At 45.1% G+C, this 20,689-nt stretch overlaps 1 long non-coding RNA gene across 1 annotated transcript; it reads right to left on the bottom strand.

Annotated features, from left to right (window-relative positions):
• Positions 1-16,815: 16,815 nt before the first annotated feature.
• LOC125522151 (uncharacterized) lies at positions 16,816-20,281 on the bottom strand. Its single transcript, XR_015612064.1, has 3 exons — positions 19,362-20,281; positions 18,435-18,506; positions 16,816-17,085 (listed from the first exon to the last, which is right to left on the bottom strand). It is a non-coding gene; the product is annotated as an uncharacterized LOC125522151 (long non-coding RNA).
• Between the last annotated feature and the right edge of the window lie 408 nt (positions 20,282-20,689).

Genomic DNA, 20,689 nt, shown 5'->3' with positions numbered 1-20,689 from the left:
AGGAGACACAACTCACAACACTAACAAAATTGGGTTAAGTCGGGGTGGTGGAAATGTATGGTGGTCAAGCCTATGCGGTAGTGGTGGTGGTGGTTGATGAAGAAGAAACCATCCCTAAGTAGCCTAGACACCTTAGGAGACTCAAATCACTCCTCAAGAAACCACTAATGCGATGGGGAACAAAATTGGTTAGGTTGCGGAAGTCGGTGGTGGTTATGCGGAGGTTGTGGTGGAAGCCCTAGGCAAAGATGCCAAAGTTCCAGAAATTTGATGGAGTCAAATGGTGATGGTTGTATTTTTGTGGGAAGGGGGATGTCTAGAGATTTTCAACAAGCTAAATAACATCAAAAACGGACTCCGGATGAATTAGTTATGGACAAAACAGTGAAATGGGAAAGGCTGAAATGCCAGGGGCCGGACATCCGGGGGTGGGGCCCGGATATCCGGGGGCTGATGTCCAGAACCGTGCGGGTTTTATGCTCCAGGAGCCGGATGTCCGGCTTGGGGCCCGGATGTCCGGCCTGAGTCCCGGATGTCCAGCCCTACGATTCCAGATCTCGATTGGGACATCAAAACTCGATTTGGGGCGGAAATAGATGAATTTGGGGGCAAAATTGATGGGATTTCGTGGATGGAAAGTGGGGACACTTGGGGATATGCTAGATCCACTTGAAACCAAGCAAATCCATGGATCAAATCCAACAAAACCTCATCAAACCAACAAATCACAAAAAAATTGGGGCTATTTTTGGTGGGGATTTTCAAATTTAGGACGAAATCAACAAAATTAGGCTAGAAAACACAACGGGGAGGCTCCGAAATCATGATCAATGTGGCTCATGATACCAAGATGATGATATCAAGAGACAAGCTGGCTCTGATCCAAGATGATGTAGGGTAGAACCCTAATCGCCCGATCTTTCACGAAAGGAGCGGATCCCGCGGAGAACATGAGGAACACGAGGGGAAAACAAGGGGAATCACGAGGGGAAACATGAGAGAAACACTAAAACCAACAAGAATGATCACACATGCGCTAGATCCATGAACACAAAGGAAGATACAAGATCCAAAGTCAACAACGGACGTTACAAGAGGTAACCGGTTCTTCTCCGTGAGGAGGTCTTGAATCCACAAGGGGATCTTCCCATGAGGGGTCTTGAATCCAAGGTGGATCTTCTCCGTAGAGGGGCCGCGGTCTCTCTCGTGGAGTAGATCCGATATGGATGAGCGAAGCTCTATCTCACAAATGAGCTAATACAACGCTGACCCTAACTAGGAGGAGGGGAAGGAGTATATATACTCTAAGCCACGAAGGGGTAAGTGGGAAAGGGATACATGGGCCTCTGGCCCGACTCTGCACGCAGGCAGGCGCCGGATGTCTGGGCTGGGGGCCGGATGTCCAGCCATTCGAGGGAGGCCGGATGTCTGGGCTGAAGTGGCAGTTCGAGTCCTTCTCTGGATAGGGGATGCCGGATTTCCGGGAGGGATGCCGGATGTCCGGGCGTTGTTGAGACGCGGGATGTCCGGGCTCACGGGCCGGATGTCCGGCCGCTGATGCTTCGGCCGTCTGTTGGTGGAGCTCCTTGGAGGCTGCACAGGCGCCGGATGTCAGGCCTCTGGCCTGGATGTCCGACCGCTGTAGCTTCAGCAGCTCCGTCTTCTTCTGTCGTTGCTTCCAGGCTTCCCTCGCGGATGGTGTAGTTGTTCCTTGGCGCTTGCACTCCTCCTCAACATCTATGAATCTCCGACAATACATATGCATGCACACGGGAGAAGTGTCAAGTAGTATACCATCCTCGAAGGGGTCAAGTGAGCACGTGTAAAGGAGATGATTCACCTTTATGTATGTGAAGTAGATGTTGCACGTGTCACTTGCCAAACGGACTCTTGACATGGTGATGTTCATAGGATGCTCCACATCAGAATGCATGCCCCCCTAACCGAGGTTCACCTAGCAAAGTGCAAAGTAGCAGCTACCAGCCCCCCCTTGTGTTGCCACAAAGGGAATTGATGCGGGGCTAACCCGGTGTAGGCCGATCTTTCACGATTGCAGTGGGATCCCTCGAAGAACACGAAGAACACGGGGAAGAACGGAGAGAAATCACAAGGGGAAACACTCAAGAACAAGTCCAATCACACATCCACTAGACAATCAAACACACAAGATCCACAAGGTACATGAACAACAAAGGTAAAGATACAAGGTAAGGTTCATCTACAAAAGGAGGTGTTGATGATATCCTAGACGGATCTTCCCATGAAGGGGTCTTGACGATATATCCCGCAGGATCTTGTCCTAGATGGATGTCTTGGCTTCCAATGGAGTAGTAGTCTTTCTCTCTCTCTCAAGAGTGGAGTGGTACAAGGATCAAAGCTCTCTATCAAATGAGCTATCACTTTGCTAACCCTAGAAAGGAGGTGGAGGTGGTCTATTTATAGTCTAAGCCACGAAGGGGTAAGTGGGAGAGAGATACAAGGCCAAAGGCCTAGCTGCACACAGGCAGGTATCGGACGTCCGGTGGGCGTCGGTCGTCCAGAGGCTCGGGACGGACCGGTCGTCCGCTGGTCGTCGGACGTCTGCTGAAACTGTTCTGTTGAAGAGGCACCGGACGTCCGGTGTCTTCGGACTTCCTTTAATATTACCGGTCGTCCGGAGGTTGCCGGTCGTCCGGCCGCTGTAGATCTCCTGGCTGGTCCTGGCGTGGTCGCGTTGGACGTCCGGTGGACGTCGGTCGTCCGGGCGTTGTAGAGTGCCGGACGTCCGGTCGCTGTAGACTCCGCAGCTCCTTCTTCTTCCGTCTTCGCTTCCACGCTTCCCTCGCGGATGGTGTAGGTGTTCCTTGGCGCTTTCACTCCTCCACGTCGTCTGTAGCGTTCTGACAATACATATGCATGCACACGGGAGAAGTGTCAAGTAGTATACCATACTCGAAGGGGTCAAATGAGAACGTGTAAAGGAGATGATTCACCTTTGTGTATGTGAAGTAGATGTCACACGTGTCACTCGTTGAATGGACTCTTGACATGGTGATGTCCATAGGATGCTCTGCATAATCTCCCCTCCCTTGGGAAAGATCTGACCTTGGATCCAAAACCAAATCACCATGGGAAAGAGACGGCTTCGCCGTGTAGAAGTGGACGTTCACCAAGTAGTCATCATCTTCAAGCTCGCAATGGGCACTCTCCAATGTCGCACCGTCTAGTGATTCCTTCAAAAGGAGCAAAGACAACAAACACTTGGAAAAATAAATGTGGTTAGCGTTAGTGCCAAACCAAGCATTCAAGAGGTGATTCACCAAGCAAGTGTCGTCATCATGCAAAGCATATGGTTCGACAAAGGATAGTGACATGGCATGTAAGCACATAAATTGAGCACAAGCAAAGATATCATGGGGACAAGTATGTAAATATGAGGTAGTGATGCAAATATGTGTGATAAGAGAATAAGCATCTACCTCAAGGTTATAGCAAGCATGGGCAAAGTGCTCAATGAAAGGTCGATGGTAGGCATAAGAAGCATTCACAACACCAAAAAAATGAAGTGTCTAAACACATGTGCCAAGTGCAAGACAATCGAAGCATAACGTGCATAGGGTGTAGTGAAGATAGTATGGCACTCAACACAATAGAAAGAGCAAGTGTTCATCATGTGTGAGGCAATCAAGTCAAGCATGTAGCAATCAATGGGACATGGCATATGTGAAGAAATGATATTGTTGCAACCAAACATGTGATAGGACCATGTAATCCAAGAATTGGATGCAACACACAAGGCATATATATCATGATGCATGGAATGGTGAAAGTGACAAGACGAAGCAAGTTCTCTAACATGTGTACAATCAAGTGGTCCAAAATGAACAATAAGTCTCATGGTGCAAGCAACACAAGTAGTATGATCCTCAATATCCATGCTCAAGAAAGATGTCACCTTGAAGGCGTGTCCTTGTGCATTCTTCACAATGCCGAAACACAAGCAAGTGCGATCTAGAATCGTCATGGTAGAAGATGGTTCGCTCTCAAGAGCTCGGATTGTCAACTCATGTGACGTGGAAGTTGACACAAAGTCCAAGTATCCTACACATGCACACGACAAAACAAAGAACGTATGTGCATGGTAGATAAACACATCATCCATCCTAATGGTTCGCTTCTCTTGCACATATCCATTAGAAGCACAAGTGCATGAACAATATGATGCAACAATGGCAATATTCATGGCACGGGGAATATGGTGCAAAGAGGTAAGACAAGCATGCTTCACAAGGAATATGTCAAAATCTCCAATCATATGTGAGAATGCTATGGGGGAAAACTCATTATCAAGACTAACGGCATAGTTGCACTCAATACATGGCAAATCATCTAGCATGAGAGAGGCAACACATGGAGATATATGACAAGAAGCAATAACAATCATGTGCAAAGCATGGAAAGAGATGCCATCAACCGCATGAAATGAGGAAGTATGAATCATTGGTGATGCAACATAAGCAAGCATAGTAATAAAGTCATGCAAACTAGTGGAGCGAAGATGCAACACACTAGAGTAAATCATGGCAAACAGTAGCTGGAAGTACAGAGTACGTACGGTAAGCTAGGATGAAGCAGCGGCGCCGTGGTAGCAAGCAGCGGTAGGCAAGCGGGAGTAGCACGCGAGCGGCCGAGAGGTGGCGGGCACGCGCGCTGTGCGGGGGCGGGTGCGGTGTCGGAACGGCGGACGGTGACAATAAAAGGAAGCGGCGGCACAGGCAAGCAGCAGTGGCAGGTGCGAGCGGCGAGCGGCAGGCGCGGGCGGAGGGGCAGCGGCGTCGACGCTAGAAGCAGCAGAAGAGCGGCAGAAGCAGTTTGCCGGTCCAAACTAGCGTGTGCACGGGGAGCGGCGGCGACCTTCGGAACGACGGCGACGCGCTGGAATTGTCATGCAGGCGACCATTTGGTCCGCTGCTTGGTCCTATCGAACGGCCACAGTGTCGCGCGTCTACAGGTAGCAGTGGGTAATGCTGGGGTGGCCGGCATCGGTGGCAACGGCAACGGTCAGCGGCGTGGATGGGACCAGAGCTCATTGGGCACGGTGGCCGGGGCATCTAACGGGTGCAGGCAAGGTAGCAGAGGGAGAGAGGAGGAGCGGGGGCTCACAACGTCCTGTAGGGGTGCAAAGGCGAGCTTGGGGGAGGCTCGCTGACGCCGGAGATGACGACCAAAACGACGGTGACTCGAGATTGCAGACGTCCTCGCCCCACTCGAAGGAGAGGCGCCCGGCTCAAGCCCGATGGCGCGGGCGGTGTAGGGGAGCAGGACGAAACTGGTGGGCACAGCGGAGCGACGAGGGGTGGCTGTTGAGCGCGGGATCAAAGCGGGCACGGCGGCGCCTGCGTCGGCCTCCTCTCCGGATCGATGGAGAGGGAGAGGTGGAGAGAGCGATGGGAGTGGTGAGCGAGTGGGGGAATGGGATCAAGGGGTTGGGGCATGGCGCCCTTATCCCCTCCCGATGCTGCGGCGAGAGGGTGCGGCGGCGACCGCGGGCGCGATCGGGTGCGCCCGAGGAACAGGGAGGGGAGCACCTGGTGCGGGGAGCTGGGCCGGCCCTGGTGGGCTTGGCCCAGGGGAAAGGCACGGGCCTTATCTCTTTTTCCCTTTGCGTATAATATTCTTGTGTTTTCTCTTTTCCTTTCTAGTTTTTTTTTCTGTTTTCATTTTAGTTTTATTTGTCTATTAGTTTTTTTAATATAATGTTAGCTCCTAAATTAGTATTTATAATTAGGCTACCACCATAATTAACTTGGTACATTAATTAAATAGTTTGAATTTGTTTATTAATTAAAAAGCATTTCAAAATTGGTTTTAGCCCCTGTTTTATTTAGTTTAGGGCACTTAAACACTTTATAAAAATGTTGGGCCACCACCATAATTAGTCATGGAATATTTGCCACAAATTGTACATTTTAGTTTTGACATTCGAAAACTTTTAACTTTTGACTTTAATTTAAATTTGAATTTGGACCGGATTCGAACGAACGCGAGTTTAACAACAGTGATCATGATGACGTGGCATCATTAGCAGGGAATTATTGTAGATTAATTATCCGGACATCACAATTCTCCTCCACTACAAGAAATCTCGTCCCAAGATTTAGGAGGTAGAGTAAGGGGGAAAGACTCGGGAAGGACGGAGCTAAACACAAGATAGGTACCAAGGGTTATCTCAGTGACGTGACATAGAAGCATCTCTTGAGTTGAAATTCAAGAAAGTCATCGAGAGTAAGGTAAGAAGGTGAAATAAGAAGTTTCAAGCGGGTAGGCAATCATTCGATGCCTGAAACAGGGCGTGAAAGGGGTTCAAAGCAACGTAAATAAGTATTGTGTCTGATACCAGAATTGATGATCTCTTGGAAGGTGGCTCGTGAATTACATACGAGGCCACTCGTGAGGAACAACCTTGGGAATAGGGGGTGTACAGGAGAGTCAGGTTTTGATCCTGTGGAGTTGTGGGTTATGGGCCCACCATGTGGGTTAACAGTAAAAAGAGTGGTGACATCTTGCACGGTCATGATAGCAAGGCAGGTCAAAGCATAGCCTATTAGTTTTTTTGGCAACAACGTCGGTACCAAGGGCGAGGGACAAAGAGAACCATTTTCCTGCTCGTTGAACGAGGCAGGCCATTAGGCAAAGTTCTTGTCCATTGGTGGCTACTGGAATGTCATCAACAAGTAACAGGGTCTTACTGACATGGTTGTTCACCAAGGTGTTTACATAAGCGGAAGAATATTACTATTTATATCATATAGATCACAAGAAAGGTTAAAAAACAATGGAAAGGAAAATGTGATCATCAGATTAAACAGAACCACGAAAAGGAAAATGTGTTTAAACACACATTTCAGGGGTATATCCTTCCCAAGGATAAGCAGAGCATGATATCCATGACAGGGTATAACATAGAAAACCCTTTAGGTAAGGGGAGAGAAATTTCATGACATTGCCCATACAACGGTGTTTGGGATAATTGATAAAGAAAATAAATCATTGTGCTTCAAATGTTCTTATTGAAATTCGGAGTACCACAGACATGCTTCGAGATAGCATTGACATGGTCTTCAAGCAAAGGTCAGACTTCGGATACACGAAGGATCCATCAGGAACAACTTGTAGAATAAGTTTTACAATTTCCTCATGGAAGAATGGATATCCTTGCTAAAAAGGAAATTATAACAATAGGTCCTCCGGTCAGGTGTTCTAGGCATGACATCACCTTACCGGGTCATATAAAGACCAATGTTGAAAATCTTGGAAATATATTCCAACCACCATATCTGACCGAGATTCAGATCTGATTGTTGTTAGGATACGTCAGACTCAGGACGCCTGAGAAGAAAAGGTGCAACACAAATTAACGAGATGTCATTGTAAGATTCTTGGGAAATGAACTATGGAAACGAGTTCCGAAACAAGAGTTCATCATTTAACCAAGGAGAGGACGAGGAGGTGGCTGATGAACTCAGCGACAATTCATTGAGATTTTGAAAAGATAGATTTCCACACGTATGTGAACAAGGAGATAACATTTGTCAGATCAAATGATATAATAAGGTATGCTCGAGGAAAACATACACGGTTAAACATTGGTTGAAAAGTGCACTCGAAATATGGTCTTAGGTAGCATGATCAATGTTAGAATGGCGATTCAATAATCAATAGTCTAATAATGAACGTTTGACCATTAACTTCAAAGCAATAGGGTTGCTAGAAGGGCATTATCCAAACAACACCGTTCACCTATTGTTATCCCGGTTAGAACCAACACGGGGACCAAGAATGAATGGTGACGGTGAGAAGTATTATTATATCAAGAATTAATAGTTGAGGTAATTCTCTCAACAATCTTGACATAACAGATGGTAATACTCCAAAATAGGAATCATAATATAAGTTGGATAGAAAGGAAACTACACAAAACATGAACAAGTTCTGTGTCGGAGGTAATGCGAGAATGCTGTCAATGTTAATACAAATCATTGAGGGGGCAAGGATGGTGTTACTCATCCTGAATTCGACACACAACTTGGAAGAAGTCAATTGTTGACAATGACCACAAAAAATTTTTCGAGAGGTTTCAAGAAGATGTAATCAATCGGCAACGACCTCAAGCCAAGGGAATGTTGAAGCAAAAGGTTATTATAACCATAGATAAGATATCATTTTAGAATTCGAGTTGGCTCTCAAGACCAACAATATGATGCTGAAAGTTTGATGTAAGCTTAGAGCACTGTCGGGATTGTGTCCCGGGGATGAAGGACATAGGTAGAATGGTGAAGCAGTCAGCTTGACGATGATGATGTAGTCAACTAGATGGGAACGACCTGATCGAGTACAAAATCATAAGGAATGAATATTACTAACATTTGTTGAATCACAGTGCGGACTTGATTCACTATTTGGTGTCCCCGGTTGACGACAACCCAAAACCCAGGAAAATTGGAAGCGGTGAGAAATAACAGTTGATGAAGAACCCGTAAGAAGTTATGTAGTTCCATGATATTCTCAAGATACCAGAGTGTAATACTTGACGGTAGATCAAAGTCAAAGTAAGGCTGGGGTATTGATCCACAGAAGACAAATGCTTAACCTTGCCTGAGAAATGGGATCAAAGGAGAACAATATGGTCAGAACCATAGCTGCAAGAGATCAATTCACAGCCACGAGATGATACTATATCCAGGGGTAATTATTTTTACGAGAGACTTCCATGCTAAGATCTGCATCGTGTCCATGGGCATGAACACAAAGGTTCAAGGTTGACTCCCACTTCTTCAATGCATAAACTTCCATTCACTTCTCGTGTTTCAAAAATGACATTAGCATTGAAAATTTTACCTGGTGAAATACTCAAAGCACAAGTGCTCCCTAGGTGGTTTTGATAATTGATGACAACATATCTCTTGTTGGACTAACACTTCTATCTAGCATGTTTCAGATAAGTTCAACAATGGAGTGGCATGGCATGGATATGAAAGTGGAACCCTCAAAATGCTAAGGACAAAGGATTGGCTCAAGCTCAAAAGGTCAAGACTCTTCATTTTATATTTTAGTGATCCAAGATCACATTGAGTCCATAGGAAAAGCCAATACTATTAAGGAGGGATGAGGTGTTGCTTAATGAGCCTCTTGCTTCATGCGCTTGATGATATGCTCCAAAATCCTCAACCACTTTCCCACTTCCACATATGACCTAAACTCTAAGCCAAACTCGGTCCTATCGATTCTTCCTATCCGGCGCCACCGAGTTTCACTTGTCATTAGCCACTACCAAACCCTAGCAATTCGGTTCTACCGATAAGGATCTCGGTCCCACCGAGATGGGGTTGCAAACTCTCTGTTTCCCTTTCGTAACTTTTCGGTCCCACCGAAAGAGCGAATCGGTCACACCAAGATTGCAATGTAAACTCAGTGTTTCCCCTTTGTAACTTATCGGTCTCACCGAGTTCCACTCGGTCTCACCGAAAGAGCAAATCGGTCCCACCGAGTTTGCCTGACCAACTCTCTGGTTAGCTAATTACCAAATTCGGTCTCACCGAGTTTGTGTAATCGGTCTCACCGAGATTACGTTATGCCCAAACCCTAACCGAATCGGTCCTACCGAGTTGCATGTCAGTCCCACCGAAATTCCTAATGGTCACTAGGTTTACTATTTCGGTCAGACCGAGTTTTATGATTCGGTCCCACCAAGATTGGAAAACTGTGTAACGGTTGGATTTTGTGTGGAGGCTATATATACCCCTCCACCTCCTTCTCACTAAGTGAGAGAGCCATCAGAACACACACATCATTCCAACTCATTTGTTCTGAGAGAGAACCACCTACTCATGTGTTGAGACCAAGACATTCCATTCCCACCATATGAATCTTGATCTCTAGCCTTCCCAAGTTGCTTTCCACTCAAATCTTCATTCCACCAAATCCAAATCCTATGAGAGAGAGTTGAGTGTTGGGGAGACTATCATTTGAAGCACAAGAGCAAGGAGTTCATTACCTACACACCATTTGTTACTTCTTGGAGAGTGGTGTCTCCTAGATTGGCTAGGTGTCACTTGGGAGCCTCCGACAAGATTGTGGAGTTGAACCAAGGAGTTTGTAAGGGCAAGGAGATCGCCTACTTCATGAAGATCTACCGCTAGTGAGGCAAGTCCTTCGTGGGCGATGGCCATGGTGGGATAGACAAGGTTGCTTCTTCGTGGACCCTTTGTGGGTGGTTGCTTCTTCATGGACCCTTCGTGGGTGGAGCCCTTGATGGACTCGCGCAACCGTTGCCCTTGGGTGGAGCCCTGTGTGGACTCGCGCAACCGTTACCCTTCGTGGGTTAAAGTCTCCATCAACGTGGATGTAGGATAGCACCACCTATCCGAACCACGGGAAAAACATCCGTGTCTCCAATTGCATTTGATCTTTCCAAACCCTTCCCTTTACATTCTTGCAAGTTGCATGCTTTACATTCCGCTGCTCATATACTCTTTGCATGCTTGCTTGATATGTATTGTGTGTATTGAATTTGTGCCTAAACTCCACTTAAACCGAAAAGGCTTAAAAAATTGCAGCTTTAGCACTATGTGTCTAATCACCCCCCTCTAGACACATCTACTTCTAGATCCTACAAATACCAGATAAGTATAACCCATGATATCTTTCGGGTTCACACGGGTTAAGGAAGGCATAGGTTCAACGCATCAGGGCATCTTAGGGACCTATACCACAAGTTTCAAGAGTAAATATCACCAGCTCAAAAGAAGAGCATGGTTGGCCAATCAGAGGATAGGATTTACCAATGGCATTACATATTAGAGAAAGAACTTCCAAAGTGAATGAATATGAAGGACGCTGTTGGATAAAATCCAACAAAGGATCCAATGGTCCTCAAGGGATCTGATGTGAGCATCGGTACTCGACAAGAGGAAGAAAGAATGCAAGGGGATGAGATTATAGGAACAACTGACTAATTCAAAGCTCAGATGCAAAATTTGTATGATTTCCAAATCACGGGATCAGAAGCAAACGCTTTGATTAAGGATGGATAAGTTGTGTAGGCTTAGGGGTACAATCGATGCCAATCTGATTGGTCGAGAACCAGCTCATCTCTAAAATTATGTTTGAGCCGAAAGGATGAATTCTAGTTTCAACTGATGATTGCGACCATTCACAAACATATCGAATCAATGGACTCAAAATGATAAACACAAAGGATGCCAATAAGATTACTATACTTATGGGGTTAACCATAATGCAATCAAGCAAGAATTTTAAGAGCAATACGCTGTTGAGGACTGTCGGAAGAATGAATGGTATTTCGAAGACTTTTGTGAAATACATGAATCATCTGGGGATGAGCGGATACTCGATAAGTGCAAGAAATTATCCATAGGGGTATTTAGGTGGCAAAGAACTGCAAGGTAGTAGGCACAAAGTATTCTCGGAACAACAGAGAGAATTTTAGGGTATCTTGTAATAACAAGATCAACGAGGATGATTGTATGAATGGAAAGTGTACATGGTTATCCATATAGGTTTATCGATGGAAGGGAATTGTAAAAGCGATGGCATAAAGTCTCGAGAGAACCTCATAGAGTATCTTCCGAATCTTCTGGTGCAGTAGGCGATCATCTGTAACAAGGGGCTCTCCATGTGGATGTGATCACGAGACCCTAATGTTAGAGTTAGCAATTTCATTTAAAGCCAAATAGAAGAGAGACCAGAGTCCTAGAGTATGGGTTGAGGAATAAAAGATTCTAATACAACCCAATGGCAACATGGGCCCATGGGCCGCACAACCATGTTAGTAAAACAATTTTCATCGACTAGATTCAACTTCGGCCAAGGAGTGTCGAAGGGGGATTCCTACAGACAGTCGGCTCTGATACCAACTTGTGATGCCCCCGATTCAATCATACAGTAATTGATAAGGACATGACTACCTTGGATACGACCAAAAATATTGCATACATGCATATTTGTCAGGTGATTTCTAGTGAAAACTATTCAATAATCTATTTATGTTATCCAGAACAAAAATACTTCACACACTTCTGTGTTTTGTCTAATTGTAGGTGTATGGGACATTTGTACAATCCACATATGAAGATAAGGGAAAAGTAGAATTTTAGGTTCTGTACAAAAAGTCCTCTCACGTCACTTTTGGGCCAATAGAAGATAGAGTTCAAGTCTCTCACATTCTGGATTCAGATTCGGACTGCACAGACATACCTGACTCAAAACATCAACAACTTTTTCATACGGACTCCAAATTGGGTGATTCTTTTTTTGTTGGAAAGTAGATTCCGTGCTCTTTCCAACCCAATTGGAATCACCTTAAAATTCGTCCGGAGCATTGAGATATCGACGAAACAATCTGATGTTGCAGCAGAATCCGAGTCAAACAACAAGTCCAAAGGTGTTGCACCACCTCCACTTGGGCCCATGAGCCTTGTATGACCTAGGGTTAGTTTTAGGCTGCCTTGGGACGTCCTTCCACCTCCTTGGCCGTCACCCCTTGCTCCTATATAAGTAGATCCATCTAGTAGCTTTTTCCTCAGGTTTTGTTTAGATTAAAGTTCGCCATAGCTGCAACTTCGCGTACTTTGTTTGTGTTCAACGACCAGACAAAGGCGTCACAGAACCCCACCTTGATCAATAAATTTTTCATCTTATATTCGCAATATCCAGATTGCAATCTTAGTTTCTTGCTTGTTCTTTGTTTTCCTACAGAAATAGACCTTCGTGGTCAGGTTGATCGTGCTCCGGCGTGGTCAATAACCTCTCGGAGTTGTTTTAGCGATTGCTAAGGCGCGACGTCCTCGCACGTTCGTAGTCGGATCATCAAAGTCGACTTCCTCCAAAACGATAGCCACCATCTCATCGAAAGACGGGACACATTTGCTTCTATCAAGTGGATCAGTTTTCAGATTGTTCTGTGAGAATTTCCAGTTTTCCGTAGATTAGATTTTTTTCTTACCTATTGTCCAAAAAAAGCCACGAAAAAAAGTTAGATCTATTCATCCTTTGTCCAAGCCAGTCTGAGCCTTTGCAATTTTATTTTCATTGCTTGCATAGTTGAATTATCGGTTGCATCCTCGTGTCGAGTTGCTGGTCTTAGTGTCTAGTTCGTTTAGAGTTTCGAGTTCTGTTCACATTAGTCACACCACCGCTGCATCGTTATCCCTTCCGCTGTCCACCATCCATCCATCAATTTCCACCACGTGCTACCCACCGTTCATTTTCATAATCACAGTTGAGATCGTTTATATCTTCGCTTGATCCAATCTGCATCTTATCTAGTTTGTTTTGGAAAGAGGGGAAGAGAAAAAAAGACAGAGAAAAAAAGAGAGAAAAAAGTAAAAAAAAAGTCTGAGAAAAAAAGGAGAGAAAGAAAAAAAGTGTGAGGAAAAAAAGAGAGAAGAATAAAAAAGACAAAATTTGGATATATCTAGACTCAATCTCGTAATTGAATTCAGATTGGAATCTATTTCGTGCGCTGTTCAGTAAAACAACCATAACTTCTTCATACGAAGTCCGTTTTGGCTCCGCAAGTACTCAAATAAAAGCTAGCGACGAGCCGCATCTAAATAGATGCATAAGCTATTTCAATATTTGGCACCTCAAAATCGGCTTCTAAATAGGTCTTTTTTCCCTCCGAAGTTCATGAACACAGCTTATTCCAGTTTTTCGGGCCAGTTTTAGAATTTTTTTGACTCCTCATATCAACTCAGAATTGAGTGATTCCTTTTGCGTTTGAAAGCTTGAGTCAGTATCATTCTCGAAAAAGAAATATCAAAAAAATTGGCACAAACTTTTCTAGTGGAAAATTGGAGAGAAAGTTGTTGATATATCCTGCTTGGCTGTTGTTTCACATCATTATCTTTACTGCTATTGTGATCTTCACTTATATCTTGCTATCCAGAGCTACTTCATATCCTTTATTGATGCTAGTTGTGCTACGGTGTGACCTCATTACTATTCTAGGCTCGCGTCTCTAGTTCGGTCTAGCCTAGGACCAGCACAGTACCGTCGTTGAGCGTTTATTCAACATTGCATCTCTGAATTGATTATTGCTAATATTTTGCTAGCAACTATAGCCAACCCAGCTCCATATATTTCTACACCGTGTATATGTTCCCCTGGCAATTGTTTTACACAATCGTCGGAGTTATTTGACACCGCTGGTTTCCTGTCACCACCTGCCGCATGGTAAGAACTTGTAAGATATTGAGATTTGCTATACTGTGAGCGTTTTACCACCACTTCCAAGTAGTTCATAGGAACATTTTTTTGGATTCTGTTTCTTGTTTGTACTAATCATGGCAGGATCCAGAGTCAATTCATGGGCTTTGTCGATCGTGGGAGACGTCCCACCACCTTTGCAAATACCACAACCGTCACAAGAGGTGCACAAACATCCAAATGCACATGACCGAGTTAATGTATTTATAACACCATTTAATGTCTGTTTTAGACCTGCTTTATATATTGAATGGGAGTTCAACATAAAAAATATATTTGCTTCCCATAATTTTGATGAACATAAAAAGGTTAAGGTTGTGGTTGGTTCTTTCACTGGTTATGCTTTGGTTTGGTGGGTGAATATTGTCGGTTACACCCTGATTATATACCTACTACTTGGGATGATTTGAAACTTGCCATGCGACATACTTTCGTTCCTGCTTATTATACTCGCGACATGATTAAGAAGTTGCAACATTTAAAACAAGGTAGTGACACTGTAGTAAAATATTATGATGATTTACAAACTACCTTGTTGCATTCCTCTTTAGAAGAAAGTGAAGATGATTTTGTGGATAGATTTTGGGAAGGATTAAACCGTGATATTCAAGAGATATTAATTTATGAACAGTGTTATCCTATGGACCATTTGTTTCGTCTTGCTTGCAAAGCTGAACAAGAAATAAACGACGTGTTGCCCATGAGGAGAACAAGCGCACGGTGCACATTCCAAGAGTTGATATGATTGTTCCTTCAACTACTAGGCATACTATGACAACCACATCCGTTGTTGTGAGGACTACATCACCTCCACCATGTGACACATCGCCCCCGAGAGTCGCTACATCATCTGAGTTGATCATAAGAGGAAATGACAAAGGTACTGATCTTCCATCTCTACATGAGAATGATGAATGCCTTGTCAATTTGAATGCACCATCTAATGAGCTACCCACTACTTTGATCGTACCACCTATTTTAGAGGACTATGTTGATAATTTGATTTTGCCATGTGATCAAACAACTGAAATACCAACAATTTTGAGTGCATCCATTGAATTAACTGTTGATGCAAAAAACAATGTTTAATCATTTTGATATGACCTCTAATCTTGGTGATGATTCTATGTCCAATGACTTATTGCATGTTTGCTTATTTAAGCATGTTGTAGCATGTAAATTTGATGCAAGTAAGATTTATTCACCAATGTTGGGATAGTTTAATGGTGAACATTGTCAATCTTTTGAAATGAATAAGAGCTTCACTTATATGTGCAAACTGAGTTGCAATATTTTTATGCCTTCTACTTCTTGTGATAATTTTTTGGCTTTATATTTTATGGACTATGAAAGTTACTCATGTATACATGTGTCATATGTGTAAAAATCAAGGGAAGTAAAAATGGATGACATATACATATACAACATGTAGACCTTGTCTCTTTTGTTAGCCACATTTCAGATTAAGCAACGCCAAGGACGGCTTTGTTTTTAAGATGGGAAGGATCATGAGGACATGACTACCTTGGATATGACCAAAAATATTGTATACATGCATATTTGTCAAGTGATTTCTAGTGCAGACTTTTCAATAATCTATTTATGTTATCCAGAACAAAAATACTTCACACACTTTTGTGTTTTGTCTAATTGTAGGTATATGGGACATTTGTACAATCCACATATGAAGATAAGGGAAAGGGAGAAGTTTAGGTTCTGTACAAAAAGTTCTCTCACGTCACTTTTGGGCCAAGAGAAGATAGAGTCCAAGGCTCTCATGTTCTGGATTCCGATTCGAACTGCACAGACATACCTGAATCAAAATGTCAACAACTTTTTCATACGGACTCCAAATTGGGTGATTCTTTTTTTTTGTTGGAAAGTAGATTTCGTGATCTTTCCAACCCAATTGGAATCACCTTAAAATTCGTCTGGAGCATTGAGATATCGACGAAACAATCTGATGCTGCAGCAGAATCCGAGTCAAACAACAAGTCCAAAGGGGTTGCACCACCTCCACTCTGGCCCATGAGCCTTGTACGACCTAGGGTTAGTTTTAGGCTGCCTTGGGACGTCCTTCCACCTCCTTGGCCGTCACCCCTTGCTCCTATATAAGTAGATCCATCTAGACCTTTTTCCTTGGGTTTTGTTTAGATTAAAGTTCACCATAGCTGCAACTTCGTGTACTTCGTTTGTGTTCAACGATCAGACAAAGGCGTCACAGAACCCCACCTTGATTAATAAAGCTTTCATCTTATATTCAAATTATCCAGATTGCAATCTAAGTTTCTTGCTTGTTCTTCGTTTGCCTACAGGAAACAAACCTTTGTGGTCAGGTTGATCGTGCTCCAGCGTGGTCAATAACCTCTCGGAGTTGGTTTAGCGATTGCTAAGGTGCGACGTCCTCGCACGTTCGTAGTCGGATCATCAAAGTCGACTTCCTCCAAAACGATAGCCACCATCTCATCGAAAGACGGGACACCTTTGCCTCTATCACTAATCATACACGCAAACATGTACGATCAAGATCAGGGACTCACGGGAAGATATCACAACACAACTCTAAAATTATAATAAGTCATACAAGCATCATATTACAAGCCATGGGCCTCGAGGGCTCGAATAGAAGAGCTCGATCATAGATGAGTCAGCGGAAGCAACAATATCTGAGTACAGACATAGGTTAAACAAGTTTGCCTTAAGAAGGCTAGCACAAAAGTAGCAAAGATCAAAAAGGCAAGGCCTCCTGCCTGGGACCTTCTAAGCACTCCTGAAAGTTGAAATCCACGTAGAATCATCCTCGGGATCCTATGGCTCCTGGGCTCCATCATATGATCGCAATAACCGGGAAAGGGGGGGAAGAAATAGCAAAGCAACCATGAGTACTCATCCAAAGTACTCGCAAGCAAGGATCTACACTACATATGCATTGGTATCAAATGGAAAAGGGTAGCATATGTGGATTGAACTGCAGAATGCCAGAAAAAGAGGGGGATAGCTAGTCCTATCGAAGACTACGCTTCTGGCAGCCTCCATCTTGAAGTATATAGAAGAGAGTGAATGGTAGGTTCACCAAGTAGCATCGTATAGCATAATCCTACCCGGCGATCCTACCCTCATCGCCCTGTGAGAGAGCGATCACCGGGTTGTATCTGGCACTCGAAAGGGTGTGTTTTATTAAGTATCCGGTTCTAGTTGTCATAAGGTCAAGGTACAACTCCGGGTCGCCCTTTTACCGAGGGACATGGCTATTCGAATTGATAAACTTCCCTACAGGGGTGCACCACATAACCCAACACGCTCGATCCCTCTGGCTGGACACACTTTCCTGGGTCATGCCCGGCCTCGGAAGATCAACATGTCGCAGCCCTACCTAGGCACAACAGAGAGGTCAGCATGCCGGTCTAAATCCTATGGCGCAGGGGTCTGGGCCCATCGTCCATTGCACACGTGCATGTTGCGTGGGCGGCCAGTGAGCAGACCTAGCAACCTCCATTACAAAGGAAGTTGCGTTACGTGGTCCAACCCGGCGTGCTCCGCTCAGTCGTTGACATCAAGAAGGCTTCGACTGATACCACGATGTCGAGTGCCCATAGTTATTCCCGTGTAGTTGGTTAGTGCGTATAGGCCAGTGGCTAGACTCAGATCAGATACCAAGATCTCGTTAGGCGTGTTAATTGATGTAACCGCAAACGCCGACCTGGGCCAGGCCCACCTCTCACCTAGGTGGTCACAACCTACCATGTCGCTCTGCCACAAAGTAACAGTCAGGGGCCGTTGGGAACCCAGGCCCACCTCTACCGGGATGGAACCACCTATCCTTTCAGCCCCCTCATCGGAATCACTTGCGGGTACTCTACGAGCCGACCCGACTTTAGTCACCAGCTGTATCACATATTATGTATAAGTATATACCCGCGATCACCTCCCAAGTGATCACGGCCCGATAGTATAGCATGGCAGACGGACAAGAATGTAGGGCCACTAATGATAAACTAGCATCCTATATTAAGCATTTTGGATTGCAGGTAAGGTATCAACAACTGTAGCAACAATGATAGGCTATGCAACAGAATAGGATTAACCTGAATCAGTAACTACACAACTCTAATGCAAGAAGTATAGAGAATAATAGGCGATATCGGCTTGATCAAGGGGGGGCTTGCCTGGTTACTCTGGCAAGGAGGGGTCCTCAACACCGTAGTCATACTGGGTAGCGGCGATGTCGGTCTCGGTGTCTAACGAGAGAAGAGGGGGAAGAAACAATAAATATAAAGTAAACAGGTGCATAACAAGACAACAGGCATAGCTAGGAGTGTTCTAACATGGAGCTACACGATACCGGCGAAGGGGGAAACATCCGGGAATGTTTTCCCGAAGTTTGCGGTTTTCGGGCAGACGAACCGGAGGGGAAAGGTTGCATGTTCGCTATGCTAGGAATGCGTGATAGACGAACGTACTGTGTAGTCGGATTCGTCTCGTCGTTCTGAGCAACTTTTATGTACAAAGTATTTTCATCCGACTTAAAGATTATTTTCTATGATTTTTCAAAGTTTTAATAGTATTCTAAATTGTCTAAATTACTTTTAATTTGACTTGACCAAGTCAATTTGACTAGTCAAAAGAAGAGTTGTGACCCACATGGCATGGACTATATACCTAAACAATTAAATAAACCTATCTTATTTAATGGGGGCCTACATGTCATCTACTACTAGACTAACTTAGCACTAATTAATACCACTAGCTAAACCTAGCACTAACAAGGGTCGGCCACTACTGGGCAGAACCCAGCCGGCCACACGCACGGCACACACACAACACGCAACACACAATGCTTCAGGTTAAAACTGTTCTCTGTTTAACAGAAGATAGAAATTTATGATTTTCATAGGATTTAATCCATGCATGAAGTGGATTTGGCCCAATGAAAACATTTGAGCCTTGTCAAATGTACTACCTACTCATATTATTTTTACACATATTAACTATTGTTTAACCGCTGATTAAGGGCTGTTTAGGGGCTTAGTCAACTTAGAAATTGAAAAGCTAACTAGTAGAAGCTACAGTAGCTAGAAGTACAGAGTACGTACGGTAAGCTAGGATGCAGCAGCAGCACCGTGGTAGCAAGCAGCGGTAGGCGAGCAAGAGCAGCACGCGAGCGGTCGAGAGGTGGCGGGCACGCGCGCTGTGCGGGGGTGGGTGCGGCATCGGAACGGCGGACGGCGACGGTAAAAGGATCGGCGCCACAGGCAGGCAGCAGCGACAGGTGCGAGCGGCGAGCGGCAAGCGCGGGCGGAGGGGCAGTGGCGTCGGCGCTAGAAGCAGCAGAAGAGCGCCAGAAGCAGTTTGCCGGTCCAAACCAACGCGTGCACGGAGAGCGCCGGCGACCTTCGGAACGGCGGCGACGCGCTGGAATTGTCGTGCAGGCAACCATTTGGTCCGCCGCTTGGTCCTATCGAACGGCCGCAGTGCCGCGCGTCTACAGGTAGTAGTGGGGAAAGCTGGGGTGGCCGGCATCGGTGGCAACGGCGACGGTCAGCGGTGTTGACGGGACCGGAGCTCGTTGGGCACGGTGGCTGGGGCATCTAACGGGCGCATGCAAGGTAGAAGAGGGAGAGAGGAGGAGCGGGGGCTCACAACGTCCTATATGGGTGCAAAGGCGGGCCTGGGGGAGGCTCACTGATGCCGGAGGAGACGACGAAGATGACAGTGACTCGAGATTGAAGACGTCCTCGCCCCGCTCGAAGGAGAGGCGCCTGGCTCAAGCCCGATGGCGCGGGTAGCATAGGGGAGCAGGTCAAAGCTGGTGGGCACGGCGGAGCGACAAGGGGTGGCTGTTGAGCGCGGGATCGAAGCGGGCGCGGCGACGATCGCGTCGGCCTCCTCTCTAGATCGATGGAGAGGGAGAGGTGGAGAGAGCGAGGGGAGTGGTGAGCGAGTGGGGGAATGGGATCGAGGGGTCGGGGCGTGGCGCCCTTATCCCCTCCCGACGCTGTCGGTGAGTGGGTGCGGCGGCGACCGCGGGCGCGGTCGGGTGCGCCCGAGGAACAAGGAGGTGAGAACCTGGTGCGGGGGAAAGGCAGGGGCCTTATTTCTTTTCCCTTGCGTTTTCTATTCTTGTGTTTTCTCTTTTCCTTTCTAGTTTTGTTTTCTGTTTTCATTTTAGTTTTATTTTGCTATTAGTTTTTTTAAAATATGATGTTAGCACCTAAATTAGTATTTATAATTAGGCTACCACCATAATTAACTTGGTACATTAATTAAATAGTTTGCATTCGTTTATTAATTAAAAAGCATTTCAAAATTGGTTTTAGCCCTTGTTTTATTTAATTTAGGGCACTTAAACACTTTACGAAAATGTTGGGCCGCCACCATAATTAGTTATGGAATATTTGCCACAAATTGTACATTTTAGTTT

The sequence above is a fragment of the Triticum urartu genome, chromosome 7A (assembly GCF_056163025.1).
Source record: "Triticum urartu cultivar PI428250 chromosome 7A, HENAU_Tu73, whole genome shotgun sequence".
Lineage (NCBI taxonomy): Eukaryota > Viridiplantae > Streptophyta > Magnoliopsida > Poales > Poaceae > Triticum > Triticum urartu.
Note: the sequence above shows the minus strand (reverse complement) of the source record. Positions and strands in the feature narration are given on the sequence as shown.